The sequence below is a fragment of the Rhinolophus sinicus genome, linkage group LG07, assembly GCF_036562045.2.
Source record: "Rhinolophus sinicus isolate RSC01 linkage group LG07, ASM3656204v1, whole genome shotgun sequence".
In the NCBI taxonomy this organism is placed as follows: domain Eukaryota; kingdom Metazoa; phylum Chordata; class Mammalia; order Chiroptera; family Rhinolophidae; genus Rhinolophus; species Rhinolophus sinicus.
The window spans coordinates 19490854-19497301 of NC_133757.1; the positions used below are offsets into that span (position 1 = coordinate 19490854).

Sequence of the window (6448 nt, forward strand, 5' to 3'; positions counted from 1 at the left end):
AACCAACCTATCAGAGACAGAGTTCAGAACACTGATGATTATAATGTTTAAAGAGTTTAGAGACAACATAAAGAAGGATAGAGAAATCATAATGAACAACCAGTTAGAAATAAAGAATACAATTCCTAAAATAAAGAACTCACTTGAAGGAATTAACATCAGGTTAGATGAAGCAGAGGATCGAATCAGCGACTTAGAAGACATGTTAGCAGAGATCACACAAACAGAACAACAGAAAGAAAAAAGAATAGAAAACAACGAAGATGGTTTAAGAGACCTCTGGGATAACACCAAGTGCGACAACATGCGCATCATAGGAATACCAGAAGGTGAAGAGAGGCAGCAAGGGATCGAGAACATATTTGAAGTAATAATGTCCGAAAATTTCCCTAACCTGGTGAAGGAAACCAACATACAAGCCCAGGAAGTGCACAGAGTTCCAACCAGGATAAACCCAAACAGGTCCACACCAAGACACATTACAGTTAAAATGGCAAAGGTTAAAGACAAAGAAGCAGCAAGAGAAAGACAGAGGGTTACATACAAGGGAACTCCCATAAGACTATCAAATGACTTTTCTACAGAAACATTAAAGGCCAGGAGGGAGTGGCAGGAGATACTCAAAGTGATGGAAAACAAAGGCCTACAACCTAGATTGCTTTATCCAGCAAGGCTATCATTTAAAGTTGATGGAGAGATAAAGAGCTTCCCAGAAAAGAATAAGCTAAAGGAATTTATTACCACCAAGCCAGCATTGCAAGAAATACTAAAAGGACTTCTGTAAATAGAAGAAAGATGAAAACAATCTAACTACAAATTTAAAAATGGCAATAACTATGTACCTATCAATAATCACTTTAAATGTAAATGGATTAAATGCTCCAATCAAGAGACATAGGGTGGCTGAGTGGATAAGAAAGCAAGACCCTTGTATATGCTGTATACAAGAGACTCACCTCAGATCAAAAGACACACACAGGCTGAAAGTGAAGGGTTGGAGTAAGATATTTCATGCAAATGGAAATGAGAAAAAAGCTGGAGTTGCAATACTTATATCTGACAAAATAGACTTTAAAATGAAGAACATATTAAAAGACAAAGATGGGCACTATATAATAATAAAGGGATCAATTCGACAAGAGGACATAACCCTAGTAAACATCTATGCACCCAACATAGGAGCACCTAAATATATAAAACAGATATTGACTGACATAAAGACAGAGATCAACAGTAACACTATCATAGTAGGGGACTTCAACACACCTCTGACAACAAGGGACAGGTCTTCCAGACAGAAAATCAATATGGAAACAACAGCCTTAAATGACACATTGGACCACTTGGATTTAATCGATATTTTCAGAGCATTTCACCCCAATGCTGCAGAATACACGTTCTTCTCAAGCGCACATGGAACATTTTCTAAGATAGACCATATGTTAGGCCACAAAACAAGTCTTGATAAATTTAAGAAAATTGAAATCATACCAATTGTATTCTCTGACCACAGTGCTATGAAATTAGAAATGAACTACAGGAAAAAAATTGGAAGACACACCAATTCATGGAGGCTGAATAACATGTTACTAAATAATGAATGGGTTAACCAGGAGATCAAGGAAGAAATCAAAAGATATCTTGAGACAAACGAAAATGAAAACACAATGACCCCAAATCTATGGGATGCCGCAAAAGCAGTCCTAAGAGGGAAATTCATAGCATTGCAGGCCTACCTAAAGAAACAAGAAAAATCACTAATCAACAGTTTATCTTCACACTTAAGGGATCTGAAAAAGAATAGCAAAATAAGCCCAAAGGGAGTACAAGAAAGGAGATAATAAAGATCAAAGCGGAAAAGAAATAGAAATCAGAAAAACAATACAAAAGATCCAAAACAATACAATGAATCCAAGAGTTGGTTCTTAGAGAATATAAACAAAATTGACAAACCTTTAGCCAGACTCATTAAAAAAAGAGAGAGAGAGGACCCAAATTAATAAAATCAGAAATGAAAGAGGAGAAGTGAAAACAGACACCGCAGAAATACAAAAAATTTTAAGAAATTACTATGAGCAACTATATGCCAACAAATTTGACAATCTGGAAGAAATGGACAATTTTCTAGAGGCATACAACCTTCCAAGGCTAACTCAAGAAGAAACAGAAAACCTGAATAGACTGATTACCACCAGGGAAATTGAATCAGTAATCAACAATCTCCCAACAAACAAAAGCCCTGGACCAGATGGCTTTACAGGTGAATTTTACAAAACGTTCAAAAAAGAATTATCACCTATTCCCCTCAAGCTCTTCCAAAACATCCAGAAGGAGGGAAGGCTCCCAAAAATTTTTTACGAAGCCACTATTACCCTGATCCCAAAATCAGACAAAGACACCACAAAAAAAGAAGACTACAGGCCGATATCTCTAATGAACATAAATGCAAAAATCCTCAATAAAATATTAGCGAACAGAATTCAGCAATACATTTATACAATGGAGTATTACACAGCCATAAAGAAGAAAGAAATCTTACCATTTGCAACAACATGGATGGACCTAGAGAACATTATGTTAAGTGAAATAAGTCAGAAAGAGAAAGACAAATACCACATGATCTCACTTATATGTGGAATCTAAAAAAAAGAATAAGTGAATGAACTAATCAGAAACAGTTTTGGAGACATAGAGGAAAAACTGAGGGTTGCTAGATGGGAGGGGGGGTGGAGATAAGGGGGAAGGTGAGGGGATTAGAAAACAGTCAGTAACTACAAGATGCCCATGGCATTCTGAAAATTAATTTGGGGAATGTAATCAATAATGTAAAGATTTTGTAGGGTATCCGATGGACACTTGTCTTATTAGGGAGACCACCTCAGGGATGATGTAGATGCCTGATCACTGCACTGTACACCTGAAGCTGAAGCTGAACAATAATGAATGTCAACTACAAGTTTGTATGTATATGTGTGTGTGTGTGTGTGTGTGTGTGTGTGTGTGTGTGTATATATATATATACTTACAAGAAGCGGAGCACAGCATTAGGAATAGAGACAGTGGAAATGTAATGGCTCTGTGCGATGTCAGAGGGATTGTGGATGGGGGTAGGGGGTTCACACAGTGTGAGGGATATAAAAGATAAACGTGTAAGTAATACTTTGTCTTGTGCACCTGAAACTAATAAAAAATTAAAATTAAAAAATTAAAATTACAAAATTTTAAAAAATGAAACAAAACAAACAATGAAACCATGGAATAAAACAAAGAACAACCTCCTAAAAAAAAAAAAAAAAATGAAGTTGCTAACTTACATCTTCATTACCAGTGAATGAGAGAGGTGATATTAAAGAGGAAAAAAAAGTCTGATTCTTTAGCCCACATTTTCAACCGTACTTTAAAAATTAAAGGTGACCAGCAATTGATTTTCTTAAGTTAAACTTATATTGGACAAATGTTTCAACATTTCCCTAAATAAAGGATTTCTCAAACAACATCAACAGACATGAGTGTTTTGATATGAAATTGTTGCACCCTAACAAGCCATGTCTGTAAAGGAGCTGGTGATGACTCGGAACAGGCCACCTCCCAGCAGTCAGCCACCTCTAGATGGAGGTTGAAAGTCTATTCAATGACATTAAAATTCCCCTCCAAGGTTATGTGTCATGCGGGCATGGAAAGTAAGAATGATGCCATTTAGATAGGGACAGGGTGTAGGGCGACACAGAGGGTGGGGCAGCACTCCCTTCTGAAAGGAGGGTCTTTTCCTTTCAAGCAACACACAAGCCATAACCTGCATGATCTCAGTTTCTCTTCTTTGAAACAGAGCGTTTTCACTGATGGATTCCAGAGGCGACTTCACAATGTTAAAACTTGCCCAGCTCTTCTTAGAACCTAAATTAATGCCAACTCTTTCCCCAGAGCCCTGTTTTATGCTCTCCAAAGGACTGGAGATTTGTCGACCATCTGCCACAAGGGGAATTTAGCTTCCACCAAGATCCATGTTCTTTATTTTCCCGCCCTGGAGCCCCTTCTCTTTCTGGCTGCCAGCCATCCCAGCAAGGCCAAATTGTCACTGACTTCTCAGTTAAAGAGAAAGGCTTTAGAGTTAGTCTGTGAGGCGAATCATGCCATAAAGTTACCAGAGTAATTAAGCCATTACAGTTTTTAGGGGTTTTTAAATACAGGCAATTTGAATGTAAATTGAGCCTGAGCATAGCCACATCCTATGTTTTCCTTGGTCTGCTCAGCACCAGATTGTGAGCAGGAAAACAGCTGAGGTAACATCCTGTAACAGCAGGGTCACTTCCTCATTTTCACTGTGGTTTCCATAATAAATTTATAAAGTGGTTTATTCCTTTGGCTCGGCCCAGGATTCAGGGGCTTGGACCCTTGAAATTCCAGGTACAGAGTCCAACCACATGGATAGCGTTTCAACTGCCAGCCTATCCCCCGCTTTCTCAGAAACACTACCCCACATATTCTTCTGTAAAGAACACTATGCTACAGAATGTGCTTGAGAAAAGCAGTCTCTTTGGAAAAATGATTCTACATTTCAGCCCTGAGGTTAGAGAGTGGAAACTAAAAGAGATTACAACTCAATGTTCTTTAAGTTCGACTAGCAGAGGATAAGGTCAATTTAAATCTCCCCTTGGGGGAAGTGTACATTTGGGAAAAGCGCAAGAAACCTATTGCTTATGCTCTGAACCTAACTCAGCATTTCACGGATTAGGCAGTTTTACTAGTTGATAGTTGTTTGTTCCAACAGGGTATAATATTTGTTGTTTAGCAGGACACTTGGTGGATTTTTTGCATCTCAGATTAACTAATCCCCACTGTCCCGACACACACACACGTATATAAACAAGTATAACATACATTGAGATGCTAAAAGGAACATTGCTTTGGCAGTACATATATGAAACTTGAAATGATATAGAGAAAATTAGCATGCCTCCTGTGCAAAAATAACACACAAATTTGTGAAGTGATCAACATAAGACCTGAAACCATAAAACTCCTAGAAGAAAACATAGGTGGCAAGCTCCTTGGCATCTTGACTATATATATATACATATATATAGATACATATATATATATATATATATATATATATATATATACACATGTATACATATATATATATATATATATATATATATATATATATATATTATTTGACACCACAAGCAAAGGCAACAAAAGCAAAAATAAACAAGTGGGACTTCATCAAACTAAAAAGCTTCTGCACAACAAAATTAAAGGGTAACCTACCAAATGAGAGAAAATGTTTGCATATACTATATCTGGTAAGGGATTAATATCCAAACTATATAAAGAACTCACAAAACTAAATAGAAAAAGAAAACAAATCATCTATTTTAAAAATGGGCAGAGAATGTGAAAATATTTTTTTCCAAAGACAACATACTGAAGGCAGCAGACATGACAAGGTGCTCAATATAATTAATCATGAGAGAAATGCAAATCAAAACCACAATGAGATATCACCTGTTAGAATGGCTGTTATCAAAAAGACAGGAAATAAGTGTTGGTAAAGATGTGGAAAAAAGGGAACCCTCGAGCACTATGGGTGGGAATGTAAATTGGTGCAGCCACTATGAAAAACAGTATGAAGGTTTCTGAAAATATTAAAACTAGAACTGCCATATGATCAAGCAACTCCACTTCTGGGAATATATCCAAAGTAAATCAAAACATAACTGGAAGATGTAGAAATATATGTACCCCTGTGGTCATAACAGCATTTATTTGCAATAGCCAAGATATGGAAACAATCTCAGTGTCCATCACTGAGTGGATACAAATATATAAAACAATGGAATACTATTCAGACATAAAGAGGAAGGAAATTTGTAACAACATGGATGGAACTTGAGGGTATTATGCCAAGTGAAATAAGTCAGGCAGAGAAAGACAAATACCATATGATCTCACTTATATGTGAAATCTTAAAAAAAAAAAAAAAAAAAAAAACTGAACTCACAGATAGAGAATTAACTGATGGGGCTGGGGGAGGGCGGAGAGCGGAGAATGTGTGAAATGTTCAAACAGCTATGAAAATAAATGTAATGGGGATGTAATGTATAGCATGACTATAGTTAATAATACTGCATTGCATATTTTAAAGTTATTAGGAGAGTAGACCTCAAAAGTTGTCATCAGAGGGGAAAAAAAGCTATTACCGTGTTTCCCCAAAAATAAAACCGGGTCTTATATTAACTTTTGCTCCAAAAGACGCATTAGGGTGTATTTTTAGGGGATGTATTATTTTGTCATGTACAACAATCTACATTTATTCAAATACAGTCATGTCATCTTCTTCTGGAACATCGTCATAATATACTAACTGTGTCCATCTGGCTGACGATATTAACTGGGGCTTATTTTGGGGGTAGGTCTTATTTTCAGGGAAACAAGGTACTAT

At 36.6% G+C, this 6448-nt stretch overlaps 1 non-coding gene across 1 annotated transcript; it reads left to right on the forward strand.

Moving 5' to 3' along the window:
* Positions 1 to 4899: 4899 nt before the first annotated feature.
* Positions 4900 to 5002, forward strand: LOC141572953 (U6 spliceosomal RNA). Its single transcript, XR_012498543.1, has one exon. It is a non-coding gene; the product is annotated as a U6 spliceosomal RNA (small nuclear RNA).
* The last annotated feature ends 1446 nt before the right edge of the window (positions 5003 to 6448 follow it).